The 23,783-nt window shown below is 40.8% G+C and overlaps 1 pseudogene; it reads left to right on the top strand.

Annotated features, from left to right (window-relative positions):
• The first annotated feature begins 6,786 nt into the window (after positions 1-6,786).
• On the top strand, positions 6,787-16,726 carry LOC118995216 (small ubiquitin-related modifier 3-like; annotated as a pseudogene).
• The last annotated feature ends 7,057 nt before the right edge of the window (positions 16,727-23,783 follow it).

Raw genomic sequence — 23,783 nt, 5'->3', positions numbered from 1 at the left:
GACATGTTAATTATTATGCCGTTATAGTTATGAGTCTTTTTTCATCTATTTTCTACTGGCGTCACTGCCAGTGTTGTCATTAATAAAGGAATGTCAAGGACGGCCCAGAAATCTCTATTATCAAGTTCGTCGTATTTCGCTTTTAAAAAGTACACAGGCTGAAGTTCTGGCCTTAAAAAGCCATAGATCAAGAATTACAAAATACATCTCTCATCATATACTTTAGTAAAATGTTAATACCATCATTCCCCAGGTGAGAGAACTCAGACTCAATGATTCTAAGTGTTTCTGAAAACCTCACACCTACAGTTCCCTGAGATTCAAATCTGAAGTTCATTAGCCAGGCTAGCGTAAACTATCGTAATTGCCATGTTAGCAGACGAGGGGGAGAAAAACTACTGACAAAAATGGGTCACAAACGATCTAGGCTTGCTCTCATCAGTTATGTAAATTGGCTCCAGACCCACAAACTAAACTCACAGAGAAAAAAAATCAGGCTAGCTGGAAAGGCATGTAACAATAAGCAGAAATATTTTAAATTCAGGTATTTTTTAAAGCACATTGTGCTGTATATTTCAACACTTAGCTGCACACAATAAAAGCCAAATAAATGTCTGAGGGAGCAGGGAGGGGAGAAAGACAAGGCAGTCACTTCTAAAGCTGTCAATGCTGGCTGATGGCCAATGCATCACTTCTACTGCTAAGAAAAGTAAAAAGAAATGGTAAAAATTATTAATTCCAAGGTTGAAGGACTTAACAGCTTTTAACGAATCTGCAATTCTGACATGCACCACAGAATAAATTTTCCACCAAATCTGAGTCCATGACTCTCTCCAAAAAAAAATCATGGAAGATTAAAAAGCAGAGTGTAATTTTGCCTATTCTCATCAGCAATTAACATGTGCTCCACCCACAGCCACGTGACTACTACGATGAGGAAAATATCCTTAAACACACACATACATCTTGCTTGAGGGCATTGGTCAACTGTTAAGCACTGTCCGTGTGAGTTATAACATTCAGGGAATGCTGTTTTCCCACTATTGTTATTATTCAATATTATTCAAAAAGTCCACGGCCATGTCACTAGGGAGTCAAGTGAGGTTCACTCAAAGTGCACAGACGAAACCCACTAGACAAGAACAGCGCAAAGCTCATTACTGATAAGTGACTTTCTTGAAGAACAAAGTCCCTTCATGCACTTAAAAGTGCTCAGGAAGTGTGAACTGAAGGGCCCAAACTGAAGCACTCCCTGGCTACACTGAGCTTTCCTCACACATCTCACCCCTAGGCAGTGTAATTAGAGTAAAAATAGCAAAAGGCACTATTTATTAACACTAATTATGTAGCAGGCTAACCACGCTCATCACTTTCTATTCGCTACCCCATTTAATCCCCATGGCAAATTTAGGAAGTACTGCCATTATTCCCATTCTACATATGAGAACACTGAGATCAGATACATGAAGTCATTTGCCCAAAGGCAAAGAACAAATAGTAATAGAAATAAGCTTCCACCAGTTTCTGACAGCAATGCCTGTGTCTTAACCACAGATGAGAATGTAACATCACCATCTATCCTTCATGCTAGAGAAGGAAATATAGCCCCAAAGAGTCCAAAGAACAGTTTGACTGTTAAAAGAACAGTTAAAAGGACAGCTGGTAGCCCGGGTTCCCTTGCATTTGAAAGCCCAGGGCATTATGTCTGCCTGTTGTGAGTGGGAATTCTGCAGGACATGCAAATCCATGGGCCTATTAAATGTGCGCTCACAGAAAAGTACAGTGTCTGCAGCCCTCCCTGACGGTATATTTATCATGGTTTCGAGGTTTAGACTTACACGTCTCACTCTGGTTGAATAGGTTTCCACTTTTTGCCTTTTGCTAATGAAGCAAGATCTTTCCCTTTCCACTCAGGAGAGAGAAAGCCCAGCTCAGAGGAGAGCGCTGGCAGCATGCTTTGAAAAACAATGGACTTTGAAGCTGGCCTTCGAAGCCCCAGATTGTGTTTCTTGCCCACATCCACTGGAGCCCTGAAGCCCTCCTTTTCCTTTAGAGAATCCTCTATTGAAATGCAGAAGGCTCCATCACTGCCAGACAGAATGTCAGAGCCCTGCTGGATCCAGCCAAGTTCTGGACTTGGCCTCTAGCCATTGGATCCACAGCACCTGCCCAGAGCTCCCTAGTCCGACCACATCCCCAGCCCAGCTGTTGCTGCCCAGCCAAGACCTGGCCAGACTTGCTCCCTCACTGTGCACGCTCACGAACAAACCTCCTAGCTCATGCTCTCTCCACTGGCTCACCTCCCTCACCCTTCTATACTGAACACCATGAGATTTACGGACCATACCAGAATACTCCTGAGAGTGAAAAGGAACAGCATGTTAATACTGTGCTGGATAATAGATGTAAATCTCAAACCTAAATCCAGTCACTCCATCAAATACCCACAGGAGTTCTCTATCCATAAAACAAAATTACAGTTCAGTTTGGTGACTCTTCTAGGAATTCATCCACTCTTCCCCTTTCTTCTCTGCCAAAATTCTAGAACCTCTGGTCTACAAATGTGGCCCCCGTGTATCTGCCACTCACTCCCTCTCTAATTTCCAACTAGTCTTCTGCATCATCTATTCAGCTGAAATGGCTTTCTACAAAATTATCTCCTTTTTTCAGTTATTCTCTTAACAATTGTCTGGTCTATTCGGCCCTACTCAACCCTTCCAGCTCTAGCGTCCTGAAGGTCTCGCTGTCTCCTGTATTCGGTGATTTTCCCTACTGTAAATGATAGATACATTCCAATATTTGAAAAGGCAAGATCCCTTTTAAATCTCTCAGTTACATCTCAGTCACCCCCAGCCCCCACCTTGTAACATAATTATGAGATGTTCTCATCCTGGCCACTTCCTCTGGTGGGGCTCTGGTCCACCAACATTCTCCTGGAAGCGTGCATCCAGGAAGGAGCGCGCCCTGCCCAGGCTGGGAAACTCAAGACAGCCTCCCCCACTCAGCGTCTCTCCACCGACACAGCCTCATATTGTCTCAGCTTTGTTAGCAGCATCTTCACTCTGGTCGCTTCTGTCGAAACGAGTCAGCAGGATCTCCCGGGTCCTCATTCATGAGCTCTTACCAAGTGGTTTTTGTGGATCTTGACCTTGTGTGGTGAATTTTTGTTGTCAACCCACACATAGGATTTTACATTTATCCGTATTACATTTCAACATCTTGATTTCAATCCTATTTCACAGCCTGTCAAGATCCTTTTGAGTTTTAATGCTATCATCTATCATGTTAACCCTTCTTTCTATTGAGTTGTCTACATATCGGATAAGCATCCTTGTGTGATTTTCTCTTTCTGTGTCAATTTCAGCTTGGAGACAGAAGATTTTTCAAAGGTAAGTGTTAAAGACCTGTTCCCTGACCCACAGCTGCTCTGTGTGACTCTGTGGACCCAGTGTGTCGCCAAGAGTGTTCTCCTCCCCAGTCCAATGTGACTAGGACTGTCGTTCAGAACAGTGGTTCTCAGGCTTTAGTGGACACCAGCATAACCTGTCGCATCTGTTAAAATGCACATTCCCAGGCCCAGCCTTCAGCTATTCTGATTCAGTAGACTAGAGAAAACTCCAAGAATAAGTGCCTTTAATAAGTATCCCAAGTGACTAATGACAATCTGCACATAATATTTTAAATATTTCTTTACAACCACAAGCTTCTTTTCTGAATCACGGGTAAGAGGTATAACGGTGGTGGAGACGAGTTCAATTTTCTAACTGCCCTGACAATCCCCAAACATCTTCTCAGGGAATTGAACATAATAGCATTATACCATCATTCAGTGATTCTTCATTCACATTTTCTAGGTACATTTACATGCTATGTACCAAATGACTTCTTAAAGGACCAGACATTGAATTTGAAAATAATAAGATGAATATACTTAAATGGCTTCTTTATGGTCATCAATTTAAGTAGATCATTTTTGGTCTTACTTTCTATGTCTTTGAACTGTAATTTATAAAATAATTCTGCTGGTCATACATTTATGTAATGTTCCGGCTATAGTTGTTTAAAAGAATTTGAAATATTTCTGTGCTGTTTTTAATTTCTTTTGTTTTAAATTTTCTATTTGCTTTTACCTCAGCATTATTTTCTGGGTTTCCCCTCAAGATTGTTTAATACTTAGCCTCAGAAGTATTTTATTTAAAGGTGTATCACTATTGATAGTTACCTTGTCTTGCTCTTAAATGTTTTAGCTTTAAGACAGTCTCCCCTTCTTTAAATTCTTTCATTTAGCTTAACCCCCATTCTCATCTTCTGCTTTTCTATTTTTGGTCTCTTGCTTTCACAGTGCCTGACCAAAAAAAAAAAGTAGGTCATAGGAATGCTCACAGTGGAAGGAATCCAATTACAGCCAGAAAAGTATCAAAGCTGCCCGCCACCTTGGCACCTGCCCCTCTGGCTTCCCGTATACCTCCTCCTGAGGCCTCATGGGACTCACGAATAATCCTGTCATAGAGACTTTCAAATAATCTACCTAGAAAATTTTGGCATTCTTCTTTCGCTATTAATTTGTTAGAAAANAGTCTCCCCTTCTTTAAATTCTTTCATTTAGCTTAACCCCCATTCTCGTCTTCTGCTTTTCTATTTTTGGTCTCTTGCTTTCACAGTGCCTGACCAAAAAAAAAAAAAAAAAAAAGTAGGTCATAGGAATGCTCACAGTGGAAGGAATCCAATTACAGCCTGAAAAGTATCAAAGCTGCCCGCCACCTTGGCACCTGCCCCTCTGGCTTCCCGTATACCTCCTCCTGAGGCCTCATGGGACTCACGAATAATCCTGTCATAGAGACTTTCAAATAATCTACCTAGAAAATTTTGGCATTCTTCTTTCGCTATTAATTTGTTAGAAAAGGCTATAAATTTATAACAGTATTAGGACATGCATGTTTTAAATTGTCTTTGTTTTCTTTTCCTAAACTAACCTTCTGCTATAACTACCTTCACATACAGTCAAATCATCAAGTACAATGATCTGCTCAGCATATATTGATTCATTAGGCCCAGGTAGAAAGAGAGAGACAAATGAGGGTGGTTACCATTTATTCAGTGTCTACTAGGTGGCACACTCTGTGATGTCATATATATTTATACACACACACACACACACACACACACATATATATATATGATTAATCTTCACAAAAATTCTGCAACGAAGGCATTGTCTTATTTCACAGACAAAGCGCTGACACTCCCCTGCTCATTTTCCTACTCCACCAGCCATTCAGTCACGGGGTGGGGGAGGCGGTACCCTGGAGGGGCACAGAGGCTCCTGGTGGAGGGCACTGTGACACGTGGCAGATCCGTAGTCTGAGCTTCGGGCCTGCTGCTGCCTGACAGCGTCCACTGTCTGACCTCCCAGAGATTTGCCCTCAGCCGGAGAGAGCTCCTCCCCCAAAGTCTCACGTCTTCCTGGGTCAGCCAACTTGCCACAGCTCAGGGAAGCGGGGAGGGAACGGAAGGACCAGCCCAAGCCCAGGAAACTCTGAAGGGCCGTCCCAGCTCCAGAGGCCCCTTGGGGCTGGCTAAAGCCTTGTTGTAACCGCAGCAGCCACCTCCTCTCTCCGTCCTGGCCCTTCCCTTCCCCTCACTCTGGGGCCCTCCAGAGCACTTCCTAATAAACTTCCCGCATACAGATTTCCTCGTCAGAGTCTCTTCTTGGAAAATCTGGCCCACAACGCTACTTTTGTGGTGAAACGTAGCAATTTTTATTTATCCCTCCTCTTTAACAAAAAAGCACCAAAACCAGTTTTCATGAATATGTAAATACAAGTTAACGTATTAGAGGTGCAGGAAGAGGATAAAGAAATTTTAAAAAATAAAGAAACCAAGGGAAATGACATAAAATGGAGCCAAGCATGTGGCTAATACAAAAAAAAGGAATTCCTTAGCAGGGCCATAAATTTGGCTCTCTTTTTTTTTTCAATGCAAAAGAAAGTAAACTTATCACTTCTACAATTCACAGTAATCTTAAGATGCTTGGTTAAATATAGAGTTGCTGAGGAAAAACAAAGACCAAAGAAAATACTTCCTGAGAGTTCATATAAAGATCATCACAGCCTTACATGAGATGTGCAGGTGAGTTTCTTGGGGATGTGTGACTGGCTGGTAGCGTGACCTGCTGTTCAGGTTTGTCTGGGACCAGGAAGATTCCTGGGACAGGGAACACTCAGTTCTAAAACCAAAACTATCTGGGACAAACCATGATAGTGGGTTACCCTGGTGATAGCACAAATCCAACATCAAATCAATAAAAAACAAATCTGCAAGGGGCCAATATGAATCAGTTCAAGTTCATAGGTTTATGCAGGCCTGGCTTTAGCTCAGGATATTTTGGGGTTACCTAGGAGACTTTTAAACCACATAGTCTTCATATAACCCTCTGTGAACACTATTGATCTCAACTGAGCTTTTGAGAGGTAATGTACAGTAGTCCCCCTTTGTTCACAATTCCACTTTCCATGGTTTCTGTAACAGACAGTCAGCCCTGGTCCAGAAATAAGCAATTCTTAAGTTTTAAATCGTGCACTCTTCTGTGTGGCATGAGGAAACCCCATGTGTCCCACTCTGTTTCACGCAGGAATGGGTGAATCACCCCTTTGTCCAGTGTACTCGCGCTGCATAGGATGCACCCCCATAACTCACTTGGTAGTCCTCTTGGTTATCAGAGCAACTGCCCCAGTGTGGCAGTGCTGTGCTCAAGTCACCCCCACCGTAGCCTAATGCTACGTCACCATGTCTACGCCAATTCACCACATTTCATCTCCACGGGCAGGCACTGTGTCATCGCCCGTCAGCACAAGCAGGGTGAGCACAGTACAGTCAGATATTTTTAGAGAGAGAGAAACACAGATATCACCGTAACTCTTATCACAATATATTGTGATAATTGTTCCATTTTATTAGTAGTAATTGCTAATTTCTTACTGTGCCTAATTTATGCATTAAACTGTATCATAGGTATATACAGGGAAAAAACCATAGCATATGCAGGGCTCGGTACTGTCTGCAGTTTTAGGCACCCACGGGGAGCCCTGGAACGTGCCTTCTGTGGGCCCGGGGAACACAGCAGCAAACTTCGTGTCGCACTCCTCAGAACTAAAGCACGGCTACTTCACACTGTCAGTGCGGGACGGATCCTTGGACTCGAGCAGACAGTTGAGCGAGGGATAGAGTTAACGTTCAGGTGAAAATTGAAAAGCCTGACAAGCGCAGAAAGGTGACTTCACCTCCATTTGGTGGTGAGCTGAGGGAACATTGAAGGTCAGGAACAAAAGTCTTTGAAAGTCATTTGGAATCTTCTCTACTACATAATGGCATTCATGGAGGTAAGAATATTCTACTCAAAGAATTGGGCCACCTCAATTTTAGCCTGGAAAAAACAGAAGCTGAAAAAAGGCAGATGTTGCCCCAAAAAATCAATCACAATAAAGCTCCTATACAGTAATTAAATTGACTTTTGCTACTTTAGGGTATAACCAGCCATTGTCAACTGTCTGAGGAATTAACAACAAAGTAACTGAATGGTTGCCCAGGACCTGCATCTCATTAAAATAAAGCATTCCCAAAAAAACAAAATTAAATGAGAGATTCCCATACACCCACCATCTACTCTGTACTAAAATGATAATCCACTCCTCTGTGATGCCCTTGTGTTTCTAATGCATGGAACCCAAGACTTATAGTCAATAATCCTCATTTAGGAGCTCTAGTTTAGTAGCTGTCGTTCAGCAAATAACCTGTGGAAGTCATTTAACAAATAAATATTCCCTATTCCTGAGTAATCTAATCAGTAATCACATGGATTTTCTTTCCTGGTTAAGTTCCAGTTGTCAATTGTAATTTGTAAAAGAAACCAGGAGGAAGCTGAAAACAAAGATGGCAATTATCCAGCTAACTTGGGGTTTGTATACAGCTGCACACATCAGATATGTTACAGAATATCCCCTATTTCCATTGACGAAATTTCCAGATGGTTGCTAACATTCTCTCTTGTGTTCTACTATGTAGACAATCATAAGTAAAACGGAAATGAAGTCATCCTGTGATGTCTGATCTATAAAGCACAGTGTTTGCAGGTAGTGACAATTGTTTCCTGGATGCAGGTTATCGATAGAGGTATAGTCAGTTTTACTTTTTTAACCATATTTCTCCTCTCTTAATACATAAGTTGGGGGAAATATTTGCATAGTGAAACAAGGAAAAATCCGTTGCAAAGTCGAAATAGGGAAGACAATTTTTCTTGTGCGCTATTTGTAGTTTTCTAGGGAGGCGTTGACTCTTACTATGTAACTCAGACATTCACCTCACAAAAGCTGGAGCTTCCTTACGTACCCTGGCTGGTGTGGTCCCATTGGCTGGAGCATCATCCCATAACAAAAGGATGCGGGTCTCATTTCCTGTCCAGGCACCTATAAAAGGCAACCAATCAATGATTCGCTCTTGCACTGATGTTTCTCTCTCTCCCTTCCTCTCTCTCTCTAAAAGGCAATGAAAGGATGTCTTCAGGGGAGGATTTAAAAAAAAAAAAAAAAGGCTGGAGCATCTACTGGGGGCCTTTGAGCTGCGGCAATGGCTCAAAAAAGATTTCCAGCTCTGAAGAGCCTTGTTGCTATTACTTCATCGTCTTGTTCACCAGCTGATTTCCAAACCCCTGTTTTATTTTCTGCTGAGTCCATCCAGTGGAGAACAGAATAGCTGGGTGCCAGAGAGCCATGTACTGAGGCCATGCAGTGAGACATTATGCTTTTATTCCCTTTGACTTCTTCATGGTACCCTACCTGCTTCCCAGCTACCGAAATTCCATTACACACCATTTTGCTCTGTGCATCTGTAGCCTTAGTCATTAAACGGAAGGGCAAGAGCACCCTTTTCTGCACAATGAAGTTATTCCCTCAGTTCAGCTCAGAAGCAAGCGTTTCTTCCTTCTGAATAACTACTTTCATCTGTGACTAAGAGGTCTGAAATTTTACTACTCAACCCGCTAACTTTTGCTTTGCATCAGAATGAAGGTCAGTAATCTTCCTGACAGAAGGTTTAAAGCATTGGAAGCTTAGCATTAGAGTCTAGGAACTTAACCCTCAGCCCCCTCATGGGGCACTGCTAATGCAGCCTCATTTCAGCTTCCAGCTGGCTTTCCAAAAAAGCTGAGGAGAACAGGATGGCTCCACCGCCTCAGCCCCCACTCTGCAGCTAGGCATTTACTCAAACACACCTCTCTGCAAGACAGCCGGGCAAGGCTCCACGGAGGAAGGCAGGACTGCAGCAGGCATCCTGGCTTTCATTGTCGTGAACTCCTGAATCAAATTCTCAAAGAAGTCTCCGTACACACACCCTTTAGCTGCCATCAGAGTGCCCAGAAATTGGATGGCCACCTCATTCTTTTTTCTACAGGTGAAATGACCCTTATTTTTAAACAATTTTTTATTTTATTTCTATTTCTGTTCTATTTTATTGTGGATATAAAGTTGTGCCTTGAACAAATGAATGGCGCGAAGCATGTTTTACTCTCTAAAGAAGCACGTAACATCTCTACTTCCAAAAATGTACGTGCATACATTTGTTTAAAAATAGCTGCCTTCATTATCATAATGATCTTTCCCCTGTGTTTGGGAGCTCAGGGAATTAGTGATAAATGTAAATGTAATCAAGGACACCACCAGGCTTTTAATCTGGCAAGTGAAAGCCATTTATATCTCCATCACTGTGGCAGGACAAGGCAGTTTTATCACCAAAAGAGTTTGGAAGTCATCTGATTGCCATCTGACTTTTTTTTCCATGTTTATATCTTGCCTGAATGAAAATGCTGGTCTTAATGTCAAGTGCCAGTACATGTTACAGGGAAATGCACTGGTGTATTTGGTACTACAGAGTAGTACACTAACAGTGTAAATTGGTACTACCTCACTGGAGAACAACCTGCCAAAATATATCAGAAATGTGAAAATGTGATTATCCCATAACTCAGAAATCATCCCCTTCTATGTATTTACCCTGACATAGTTGCATACCTAGGAACAGATTCATGTTTGCTGTTTTGCTATTTACAACAAAAAAAATTAAAAAGGAAACATCCTAAATGCCCAATAAATGGCAACTAGTCAAATATATTTAGTGTGCAAATAAAATTTAACACAAGTATTTAAACTAATAGGATATTTAAAATATTGTTTAATAAGAAATACACAGTACAGAAAATTCACATTAAATTTATTCAGGCAGCAAATATTTGCCTAACACTAAGTAACAGACATTGTTCTAGAGCAGAGGTCAGCAAACTTGTCACAAAGAGATCCACATAGTAAATACTTTGGGCTCTGCACGCGTGTGGTTCCAGCCACCATTTCCCAGCTATGCCAGCTGACCACGAAAGTGACCACGGGCAATGTGTAAATAAATGGGTGTGGTTCTGTGCCAATAAACCATCACTTGCAACCAGGCTACTGGACAAATTTGCTCCTGGCTATTAGCTTACTGACCATTGGAACATATAAGTGAAGCAAAACATACAAAAAGCTCTAACTCCATAGATCTTATATTTTTATATGTATATGTATATATATGCATGGTGAATATGCATCTAATCAGATTATATATATATATATATATAAATATATACGTATATATTTATAATATATAAATCCATGTATTTACATATTTATGGTATGTGTAAATATAAATATATATTTATATAAATGTATTTATATTCATATATGTATGTGTTTATAAATTTATATAGGTTTATATTTAAAACCTATATAAATGTATAGATGATGATGCCAGACATATATATTTCTGTATATATAAAATCTGATTGGATGCACGTTCGCCACTCATTAAGCATATCTTTAAAGATGATGCCAGACACCATGCTATAATTAGCTAGTGATTCAACGGTAAACAAAAGCTATTTGGTCTCTGCTCTCCCAAAGCTCATGGTCCAGTGGAGAAGACAGGCAAGAATGCCAGCAAAAGAACAATTCAGTTTTAAATATATATATATATATATATATATATATATTGATAAGAAGGAAATAAAATGATTAACATTGGTTATCTCTGAGTAGTGAAATGTCTTTTAAGTTTTCCTTTATTCTTTTTTACTTCACCCTATCATTTGAAATTTTTACAATAAATATGTTTTATCATTTCAGAAATAATAAAGCTAGTCTCAGACAGTTGTAAGTAATGAAAAGGATAAAAGTTTAATTTGTGTTTTCTATAGAACACCTAATCCTAATGGATTTAGAAAAATGGATGGTCTACATTTTTACAGTGATTTGTCTTTGAAATTGTCTACCTAGAATGAAAGGTCTTACTATCTTCTAAATAAATAAACAAACAAAAATCCTTGTCTTTGGGATATGGATGAGAGACTTAGTGAGAGACACAAAAACCTTAATTCTTCTCCATTTATTCACTAATCTCCAGTGTAAAGCAAAGTGCTTAAGGAGGTATAGGAAAGGAATAACGCAAAGACTGGCAATCCCCTGGGATAATGGGTCCAAGTATCTTTTCTTTTATTTTGAAAGGAAAGTGTACACTAGAAAATGTGCTTTGCCCAAAGAGAGGTCTGGCTTTTGCCCTTCGCTTCTGGGAGGTCACCTGTGACATATTGGATAAAGCATTTTTGTGTAGGGTTGGGGCTGGCCACCCTTGACAGTCTTAGGTTGGGGGTTGACTGTGACAGAAAGACCAACCATGTTATTTAGAGTGGGAACTTTGGGCCTCATGGTCTCAGTCAACCTGGTGACTGAGTTCAACTCCATAGGCAATTGACCGATCATGCCTGTTAATAACGTCCCAGTGAAAACATTGAAAACCCAACCCAGGTGAACCTCCCTGGTGGACAGTACCCCGTGTGTGTTGTCAGGAATTGCCAGCAGGAAAACAACAGAAGCTTCTCCCAGACTCTGCAAATCAGTGCATTTTTTCGATGCATCTCTTTGGCTGATGTTAACCTGTTTCCCTCCTCATAAGAAGCATAAGCACAACTATAGTTGGTTTCAGTGAATTCTTGTGAGTCCTTCTAGTGGATTATGTAACTACAGCGGGGTTTTGAGAAGCCCCTCAAACTTTCTGTTGGTGTCAGAAGTAAGTACGGTCCTGTTGAGACCTGTGCATTTTGGCAAACTTTATATAGGGAATGTTCGGAGGAAAAGAAGAGAAGACAATGTGTTAGTGGAACTTCAGCTCTCCATTTCTGGTGAGACCATATTCTCTGGGCCTCTTTCTCCCTCTGCTCCTTCTGAATTCCAAACACCATTCACCAGGTTTAACAGAAGGAATACCTGCATAGCACATTCTGATTTTACAAAGATGCCCAGCTGCCCTGATAAAACGAATGGCATTAGGGCACATTTACATATAGTATCTCCATACTGTACCTACAACTTTATCTTAGAAACATTTAAGTACAATTTTCCTTCTTTAATGTTTAAGAAGCAAATAAAACTCAAAGACTGAAATTAGTGCATATCCTTGGTGCAAAGAGCCCAAATTTCGCCAAAATATTTGCCTGTCTGCTTTTTACTGAGTCAGAGAGAAATGTTTCATTTGGCTTCCTAATTCATTATATTAAAAAATATTTCCTAGAACACTAGGTTTAAACACATTCCATTTTCTCAAAAGAGCTACAAAGATCACATGTTTGTGACAGTTTAGATGTGTGTTTATATCTATCACCCAGTGTTGATTCTGAGTAGTCAACAACCTCTACCGAACCTTTCTTGGGGGAAGACTTAGGCTTTTGGTAATGGCGGCCTCTAGTCTGTTTATCTTTAAGGTATGAAAATTTGAGAAAAATCTCTAAAACTTAGACTGTCATGTCCTTAAAGATTGCCCTAGAGTCTTTCCCAGTCAAATGTGAGTATATCAAATGTGAGTAAATCCTAGCTCATCCAGCCCATTGTTTTTTAAATACCAAAAAATAATCCAAGAGAACTAGCATTGTGAACCTCCATCAAAAACTTGGTCTGAACCTCGGAAGTATTTCTTCCTTGCCTGCATTTTACTTGCACAAGCCATATGTTACTCATTTTGAGGACTTGAATTCAGGGCAGGGTCAACCTCTAAAAACTCAGCCTAGTTCTGTGTCTGTCCTTGCCCAGCCCTTGAAAAGATCAGGTGCGATTCAATTATGAAGTCGTGTCTGACTTTTTGAAGTGTAAATCCACTCCACTTGGAAATGGCAAGTGTAAAATCCATTCTTAAAAAGCACTCGACATTTTCACATACAGTTTTACAGCCGTGGAAATGTGAAGTGGCTCAAAATAGATGGCCAAGAATAGCTTTTTTTTAAAAAGGGGGGGAGGGTTCTAATGCTTGGTCAGGAGCAGAAGGCTGATGTTTAGCTCTTCGTTTTAACTAGAAAATGTGAACTTCTTTAAAATCTGTGCTTTGTAACACTCACCTGTGTGAGCTAATTTTTTCTGATAATATTTTAACTGTGGCTCTGTGTGCTTCATCTCACATGCCTTTCTCTTCACAAGGACTTAATAGGCTGTCTGTATTCTGCACTCGCAGTGAAAAGTAATCATACAGATCAGGAGTTGGCAAACTTCATCCATAAAAGGCCAGACAGTGAAGATATTTGTCTTGGCAGCCATATGGTCTCTGTCATCTCTGCTGTTTTAACGTGTAAGCAGACAATATGTACACAAATGAACATGGCTGTGTACCAGGAAAACTTTATTTATGGACACTGACATTTGAATTGCATACAATATTTGCATGCCACAAAATATTATTCTTCCACCATTTAAGAAACTAAAAATCATCCTTAGCTTGCAGGTCACACAAACACGGACAGTGGGCTAGACTTGGACTCCCAGCCATAGTTTGTCAGCCATTGATACGGATGGCAAAAATAATTGAACAAAAGAAAGCATAAATGGCAGTACACATGTTCTGCGTTTTTACATGCTCTGTGGGAAAGATCTCTCAGGGATCCTCAGCACCATCAGTGGTTCAGGATGCTGGCTGTCCCGATGACGTCAGCCAGTGCACGCTCTGGCCTGCCCTGCTCCTCACTGGGCCGCAGCCCCTCCGTCTGGGAGTCCAGCTCCACCCAAACACCATCCTGACACCCGCAGCACTGGCACCATCAGGGAGCATGTTAGAAATGCAGAACCCCAGGCTCTGCCCTTGAACCTTCTGAATCAGAATCTGTATTTTACTGAAAGACGCCAGATACAAAATCACATATTGTATGGCTCCATTTACTTGGAAAACAGAGAAGAGGTAAACCCATAGAAACAGAGAGAAGATTGTTGACTGCCAGGGTCTTAGGAAGAGGGAGGAATGGGGACTAAGTGTTTGAAGACTATGAGGTTTTCTTGATGGCATTGATGTCTTGGAACTAAGTGGAGATAATGGCTGTACAACATTCTGAATATACTAAATGCCACTGAAATGTGTACTTTAAAATGATTAATTTTATGTTACGTGAATTTTACCTCAATAAAAACAATTTTAAGAAGAATCTCCCAAGTAATTTATATGCACATTAAAATTTGAGGAGCAACCTCTCATTGATGAACTACAGGAATTTTCAGTCATTTTAAGTCTGGTTTATAGAAATATTTTCAAAACAAAGGAACAAAATCTATCCATTGGTGCTAATGCATCACCAAATTAATGGTTATCTAAATATTATTGACACATTGTCTTAAGCCTTTGGGTTATAAAATGTTAAAATAATCTCACTTTTTAAGTTCTTTTTCCCAAACTTCTCCTACATATTCAATGAGGAAATTGCTAATACGTATGATATATCAAATGTACTTCACCTATTAAATATGTTTGTGTGATTTTTTCTTGTTCTGAAAGCTGTTCCCCAGCACCACCTATTTCTTCCTGTTGTTTATTCAACTATAACATTCTTTAAATTTTTTTAACTTTCATAGAATAACTCTCCAGAAGAAGTTTACCCTACTTGATATTCAGTATATATTTTCTTATGACAGCTTTATGGTACAATTAAATTTCATACATTTTTTCAGCCCTCTCTGAATATGCATTAGAAAGCCGACCATCATAATTCTAAGCCAATTGGCTTAATTTGCTTATTTAAGCCCACTACATCTCACAGCCCTGCTACATTTCCGTACATTCCTCTGCCGTCTGTGCTCCATCCACCTGCCCAAAGTTACTGGTTGTGCTGACAGTGAAGAAAACCACAGGGCACCAACAGTCAAAATATAACTTCCATTTGAAAGCTTGTTAGAAAACATAAAGTCCCTATTTAGATTTTGAACTTTAATACTCCCAACTGTATAGCAGCTTCAGGGTCATGGAAGAGACCAAAAGTTGAATATCAAGAGCAGCCTGGGCCTCCATTTTTTCAAAATCATTACCAGAGTTTAGCACGTAAAACATTATCACAGCACAGCTTGTGAGAAAAAAAAATCCTGATGTTTAGATGGACTAAGTAACTTAATAAGGCTCATCTGGATGCAAAAATAAATGAGCTTCAAGTTAACATCAACTTTTAATGCTTGCCATTTTATGTTAATTTGTATTTTTTAAATTATAGCTGATTCTTTGCAATCAGTCTATAGCTAATTATATCTCCAACATGTAAATCTGAGGAAGTTCTGGGACCAAAGAACAACAAAAAATACCCGACAAAGACCTTGGAGGCAGAACTGTGACAGGCCTCCATCGCCTGGTCAGACCCAGCCTGCAAAACACCCCTCCAGCTCCGAACTTCTGTAGCTGTTCCTTCCCAGAGATCAAAGCTTAGTTTGTTTCACCTCAGAAACCATACTGACACATCCGGTTGCAGGTATTTTTCCCGATTTGTTTTGTTATCTTTGTAATCGATGGCTCTATCCTCGGGAGCTACGTGTCAGGCGGATGTAGGCTGGATTTTTGAGAAGCCTGCCTGCTGATACCATCTAAATCAGGAAGCTGGAGTAAAATATATTCTTCCACCTGCCACTAACACTCTACATGGTCTTCGGTACCAGACAAAAGGATTCCTCCAATTATTAAAAGATATCACATCGAACTAGGATGTATTCTAGGATGTTAATATTTAAAAAAAGTAATTCCCGCATCCTCATCAGTACTTTAGATTCTGATAACAACGAAACCAATAGTTAACATTTAATGGGGGGGTACCCTGAGCCAGGCACTTTGTAAATGCTATTTATCTCACTTTTCACAACAGCCTCGCATGACAAAACTGAAAAACAGTTAACCAAAGATAGCAACCTAGAGTTGCGAGGAGGAGCGGTGGCCAGAAAGCATGATTGTCTGCTCCCACACTGCCTAATTACCCGCCACAGCTCTGCCAGCCTGCACCCTTCACAGCCATTTCTAAGGAGAAGCCCAAGGAGGGAGTGAAGGCAGAGAATGACCACATCAACCTGAGAGTGGTCAGGCAGGATGGCTCTGTGGTCCAGTTCAAGATCAAGAGATACACCCCACTGGGCAAGCTGATGAAGGCCTACTGTGAGAGACAGGGCTTGTCCATGAGGCAGATTAGATTCAGTATTGATGTACAGCCAAGCAATGAAGTAGGCACCCAGGCCCAGCTGGAGATGGAGGACCAAGTCTCCATCACTCGTTCCAGCAACAGACAGGAGGCTTGCAAGTCACTGGCTGCCTTGTGGGATGTGGTCTCTGGAGGGACCAGCCCCACTTTGCCACCATCCACTTTCCTCTCTGACACAGTGCAGGCACAACTCGAAACTGCAGGGATGAATCCTCACCTGAAACCAGGCCAGCCACAGTGTCATGTGCGTTTGGGAGAATTGAGTTGCAAGGTTCACGGGGGTTGTTTTTGCTTTCATTCATTCTTGTCCTTCCTGGTCCTATATTTCTTTGAAGCTTGTGTGGTGAATGTCCTCTTTCAGCCTAGACGGAGATCTTATCCTAGGTATGGAGTAAGCCCTCCTGCTTATTTTATCATGTAGAGAGCTCACGTCACCAAAGTAGGGGTGCTTCTGTGGGACAAGCGTTGGGGGCATTGTCCGGATGGGAGACAAACCTCCTGTTGCTAAACATTGCAAGTTTAAGTTCTGCGAGAAAATGGGAAAGCTGGAGAGAGAACACTGGAATGCTTTGTAAAACGTGAGGAGAAAAATAACCGCGTCCCTCAGTGGTATGGCCCTGCATGCTCTGTCCCGCTAGTGCCTGCCTGAGCAGGTGTCAATCCAGGGCCCCCGACAGCGCATGAGCAAAATGGGGCACAGCAAAGTGGGCTTTTCTCCTTTTGTAAAAAAATTTCATTCACAGATTACATTCAATATTAGTTTGTTTAGTTTTGGGTGTTGCCCTTTTGTTAATACAAAAAAAAAAAGTAATTCCCACGTTTCTCACTTTCTAGTAGTACTGTGGCCTCAGAGTTCTCCCAGTGTTCGCTTATGATGAATAATTATGGTCTCTACATAAAAAAAACAGGGTTAAGCATTGCTGATTTGGTGGTGACGTTTTGGTGCAGAAGACCTGCTTCAAAGTGTGCTTACGGAGGGGTCCCGTGCAAAGACGCCTTCGTGTCCTTCTCAGGGACTGCTCTGCCGCTTTCCAAACACTAGCTGGGATTTCATTTCTGTGGAATATCGTGGAACATGTACCTATTAAACTGTCGGTTCTCCAACTGCCCCTCTGTGTGGAACCCCTGCTACCTGGCGGCCCAGCCCTGCCTCGTTCTGGTCCCTGGACAGTGAGACCCCAACCACGTCTCGCTTGCCGGGAATCTTGCCTTTCCTTTGTGTTTTGCTGTTGGGTGTGGATGTGGTGTCTGTCAGCTCTGCTGTTTGTTCACAATTTATACATTCTTTGCTGTCCTTTACTACTGTAAACAGTGAATATACCATCCTAGGAAATGATCAAAACAGAGTGGTCTGATTTTAGAGTCAGGTAGATCAGGGTTGTTCAAATTCCAGTGCAGCAAATTCAGCTAATAATTTACCTGCCTGTTGACCACTGGCTTTAAGTCTACAACTCTCACACTTCACAGGGGAAGACACTGAGGCTCAGAAAGGTTAAGCAACTTGCTCAAGTCGACACAGCCAGCTATTGGCAAATTCAGGACCAGAGCCAAGATCTCCTGTCTGCTCAACCATCTCTGATGTCCAGGGTTGGGTCCCCCATGGTGCCCTGAGCTGCCAGGATAGGCTCTGGCCACCAGCATCCCTGATTGAAAATAACCATCCCATCATTAGAATAATGATGTTGGAAAATCATTATCTTGTTTCTATGAATCTTCCTCAATGTTTGTATAGCTCACATTTATTTCAGTGTTTCATATTAGAAGCATTTGAGGTATTTATTTAGAAATGTGGTAGAGTTTTTGTGAGCAGAAACATGCCATAGGAGCTTAACTCTTGTATATATTAATTAGCCTATGGTAATAGTGGTTTTGCTATATATTATTTCACTTGTGAACAATGCCAAGTGAGGCCTTACTGTATAAGGGTTCCAATCGCTCCACATCCTTACCAATACTTGTTATAGTCCATGTTGTTGTTTTTTATTATAGCCATCCTAGAGAGAGTGAAGTCATACTTCACTGTTGCTTTGATTTTCCTGAAATTCTTAAGAGATTTGAACAAGGGATGCCTCATTTTCATTTTACCTCGGGCCCAGCAAATGATGTAGCTGGTCCTAACTGGAGCAAAATAACTACAAAGGGATCCCCAGCACACAGGAGCCACACTCCCTCCTTCTTTGCCCCGGAGACTAAAAAAAGGCTAGGGTGTGGGTGGAAGGAGAAGAAACCCTCGGACACCCAGAAGGACTACCAGGTTTACCCCCAGAGGGGACCTACAGGGATTTCAATCCACCCACTGTCCTAAACCTCCAGACATTTCTACCCCACCGGAGCTTTTCCCTCTCTTAACCCCTCCAGCTTGAATTTCTTCAAGTGAAATGAAACTAACTCTTTCATTATCCTTTCAACAACAGTCTGCTACTTGCCTGCTAGGTACTGAGCCCGAGCTGCAGGTACCAAGGCAAACAGTCCTGAGTCCCTGGATTCTGGAGCTTGAATCAAAAGCCTGGTTGGTTTACCATGTTCATCAAACTTCATTCACATTCAATCAAAATTCTACGTATTAACTGACAGGCATAATTTTTACAAAATCAGTTTCCCATGGAAGAGGAGGAGAAAAAAAGAGGATATGCAATTCCTTAAGTCGGGGTAGAGGCAGCCATTAAGAGGTAACAGAAAATGGAAGGTGGAATAACAAAGAACATTGAAATATTTTATAAATTTGCCAAAGAATGACCCTGTTTGCCCACACTGGGCAGGGCTGAGAGCCGCCCTGCTCAGAGGCGTGTCTGTCTTGCCAGTGCCTAGTGGCAGTTCTGCTTGGCTTGATTTATGGAGATGAGACTGGAGCCTATTTTTTTCAACACCGTCTCTTTCCCTGAGGATTTGTTAATTGAGGTATCACCTCTCAAGAATCATTGAGTAAAACTAATATATTACATTGCATGTTTCTGATTTCCACCAGGCCAATTACTTCACAATGTGAATTAAAGGGAAGACCTCGCTCTTGAGCATGTCAAATAGGAAGCAGTTTATTCAGGACCAAACGGGAAGAGGTTGATTTCCCTAATTTACACCCTGGAATTAGATTTTATTTCATTTTTTTACCCTATTTCTAGAAATGAAATCATAAATTTCTCCTGACAGGTTAGCACAGATTAATTTTAAGTGCTCATAATTCAGTTATCTCTGGCTCGTCTTGACCAGCGTTCATTAGAAGTTCATCACATAACTTTGTAACACCCAAAATTGTATATTTAACTCTTATTAATATCTTGGAGTGGTTATGTCCTATTGAGGAAGATTATTAAATAACCTGGCATAATTTTAGGGTTTCCCAGACTCTTAGCAATTTGAGACTGTGCAGATAAGGGGCCTTAAGTATTTTCATACTTCCGAAGATCTACCCAAAAAAACAACAATAAACAACACACTCCAACATCAACAAAACACTTATTTGTATTTGGCTAGAATTATATCAACTCTCACATTCATCAGACATTCTGACTGACAACCATGTGTGGTTGTTGTTGTCATTGTTGTTTGACTAATAAAAATATATATATTAGTCACCACTTAATAAAATTGTTTTGTAGATATTTTTAAATCTGGGTAAAAGTGAGTGATGTTACTAAAGAGGTCCTTGGTATTAAGAAGTTTGGGAAAAACCTGGAATTAAACTATAAAACATCAGAAAATCCTATTCCTTTAGCAGCTATTGCTTGTAAATGCAAAGCTATTTATGAATTAATGTTCCTTCTTTCTCATCCCCAATCACAGGTTTTTTCCCCTCCCACCCATTCCCACCTGTCACCTGGAAGTGACCACACTTGAGGGCTAGGGCTCCCCAGCAGGTTCTCTTTATGGGTTGCACAATCAAAATAATTTGTACTGTTGACATACTATTTTCTTGACAACCTCAGCTTAGATTTCATTTTGGATATTAATATCAACTGTTTTCTCTCTGCTTACTGGAGGGGGTCTTGCCCAGCATGAAAACCCAATGAAATCCAAGTGGGTACCCCTGCTCCCATTCGAAGGTTTAAGCAAGGATCACTCTAATTAACTTGATTCTTCTCTATTGGGAAGTTCCAGAGATGAACAAGCTAATGAAACTTCATAAACTGGGTCTTTACCAAATGACTCTCATCATTTGTTAGAAGTGAATTCTAGCTCATATCTAATCCTACCAAAAAGTAAGTTGAAATGTACAATAAATCAAAAGGAGGCAGAAAAGAGGTGGGGGGGGGGGCATCCCTTCTATACAGAAGATAAAGGAGCGACAGTTCCATGTGCACTCTCATGGTCAAGAGAGTTAGTAATAATAGTAACAATAACAATAATGCATAAACAAATGTTTTCTTAATACCTTTCTTTCCAAAAACAAATAGGGAGTACAAAGGGCTGGCTGGGATCCCATGGGCAGCAGCTGAAGATCTGGAGAGACATTTCTGTGGCCAGGGAGGTTCCTCTGAGAAGTGTAAGATCTGAACCCCAAGCTGGACTCCCCAGCCTACAGCGCCAGCGTGAGGACAGGAACCCAGATAACATCCAGCTGTGGAAAGCAGCAGGGTTCTGTCTGCCAGGGAGGACAGCTGGAGAGGCAGAGAGCCTCTTAAAGGGCCAGCACACAAAATTTTGCTTCCAGCTACTTATCCTGTGCTCCAGTAGAGGGAGGGCAGAGTGGACTAGAGTTGTTTGAGGAGAATCTGGAACTGGTGGGTCTGGGGAGAGAACTGAATGAACAGCCACCAGATCCTTGTGCTGAGTCATTCCCCATACAGTAGAAGCCATTCTCTGGCAGAGCACTGCCTCCACACGGCAGCAGCCTGAGGGGAGGCAAGAGCCCCGCCCACAGGAATTACTCTGCCCCACCCTGTGGTACTTAAACTGGGCTGGTGATTATAGCTTGATTGGTTTAACAGCAGATCTGTTTAATGGCTGATTAGTTTACAATGGAGGCAGAAAATACAAAGAAACAGCTAAACTGGGAAGACAAAGAAACAGACCCCAAGTAAAAAAAAGAGAGAGAGAGAATTCTATGGAAGACGACCAGATGAAATGGAAGCAAGCAATTTATCAGATAGAGAATTTAGAGTAATTATTATAAGGATATTCAAAAGCATTAAAAAAGCAGAGAAACCATAAAAAAGGACCAGTCAGAAATCATAGAGAACCCCAAAGATTCCACCAAGAAACTACTAGAACTGATCAATGAATTCAGAAAAGTAGTGGAATACAAAATTAATACCCAGAAATTAGTTGCATTTTTAAATGCCAATAACAAACAGAAAGAGAAACCAAAAATAATCTCATTCACAATTGCTTCAAAAAGAATAAAATAACTAGAAATAAACTTAATGAAGAATGTAAAAGACCTGTACTCTGAAAACTATAAGACATTGGAGAAAGAAATTCAAGAAGATACTGCCCTGGCTGGTGTAGCTCAGTGGATTTGGCATGGGCCTGTGAAGCAAAGGGTCGCCAGTTCGATTCCCAGTCAGGGCACATGCCTGGGTTGCAGGCCAGGTCCACAGTAGGAGACACATGAGAGGCAACCACACATTGATGTTTCTCTCCCACTCTTTCTCCTTCTCATCCCCTCTCTCTAGAAATAAATAAATGAAATATTTTATAAAAAGAAAAGAAAGAAATTCAAGAAGATACAAATAAGTGGAAGCACATATGGTATTCATGAATAAGAAGAATTAACATCATTAAAAAATCCATACTACCCACCCTGGCTGTGTATCTCAATGGATTGAGCACGGGTCTATGAACCAAAGGGTCACTGGATTGATTCCCAGTCAGGGCACATGCCTGGGTTGAGGTCCAGGTCCCCAGTAGGGGGCATGTAAGAGGCAACCACACATTGATGTTTCCCTCCCCCTCTTTCTCCTTCCCTTCCCCTCTTTAAAATAAATAAAATCCTCTTTTAAAAAACCCATACTACCCAAAGCAATCTACAGATTTAATGCAATTCCTATCAAGATCCCAATGCCATATTTCACAAAACTAAAACAAGTATTTCAAAAAATTTATATGAACCCACAAAAGGCCCTGCATAGCAACAGTGGGTCTGAGAAAAAAGAACAAAGTTGGAAGAATCATGCTCCCTAATATGAAACTATACTATAAGGCCATAACAATCAAAACAGTATGGTACTGGCATAAAAACAGGCACATAGATCAATGGGACATAACAGAAAGCCCAGAAATAAACCCATACTTTTACAATCAATTATTATTCAACAGAGGAAGCAACACATACAAAGGACTAAAGATAGTTTATTCAATATGTAACATTGGGAAAATTGGACAGATATGTGCAGAAAAATGAAACAAAACCACTTTCTTACACTACACACAAGAATAAATTCAAAATGGGCCAAAGACTTAAATTTTAGACCTGAAACCATAAAAACCCTAGAAGAAAACATAGGGAGCAAACTCTGGACATTGCTCATAGCAATGTTTTATTGGATATATCTCCCCAGGCAAGAGAAACAAAAGAAAAAAATAAACAAATGAGACTTTATCAACTGACACAATTTTGCCCAGCAAAGGAAATTATCAACAAAATAAAAAGACAACCAACAGAATTCAAGAACATATTCACCGATACATCTGATTAAGGGTTAATATCCAAAATTCACAAAGTACTTACAAATCTCAACACCAAAACAAACAAACAATCCAGTTAAAAAATGGGCAAAGGGCCTGAATAGATACTTCTCCAAAGAGGACATACAAATGGCCAATAGACATACAAAAAGATGCTCAAGGTCACTAATCATCAGAGAAATGCAAATTAAAACCACAATGAGATATCACTTACACCTCTCAGAATGGCCATCATCAATAAAATACCAAACAACAAGTGCTGGTGAGGATGTGGAGAAAGGGGAACCCTTTTGCACTGCTGGCCAGAATGCAGACTGGTGCAGCCACTGTGGAAAGTAGTATGGAGTTACCTCAAATAACTAAAAATGGATTTGCCTTTTGACCCAGTGAATCCACTTCTGGGAATATATACAAAAGAACCCAAAACACTAATTGGAAAGAACATAAGCTTCCCTATGCTCATTGCAGCATTATTTACAATCACCAAAATATGGCAGTAGCCCAAGTGTCCATCAGTGGATGAGTAGATGAAACAACTATAGGACATTTACACAATGGAATACTACTTCGTTGTAAAAAGAAGAAAATTTTACTCTTTGCCACTGTA

The sequence above is a fragment of the Sturnira hondurensis genome, unplaced genomic scaffold, assembly GCF_014824575.4.
Source record: "Sturnira hondurensis isolate 20B ecotype Veracruz unplaced genomic scaffold, ASM1482457v3 Scaffold0009935, whole genome shotgun sequence".
In the NCBI taxonomy this organism is placed as follows: Eukaryota; Metazoa; Chordata; class Mammalia; order Chiroptera; family Phyllostomidae; genus Sturnira; species Sturnira hondurensis.
Note: the sequence above shows the minus strand (reverse complement) of the source record. Positions and strands in the feature narration are given on the sequence as shown.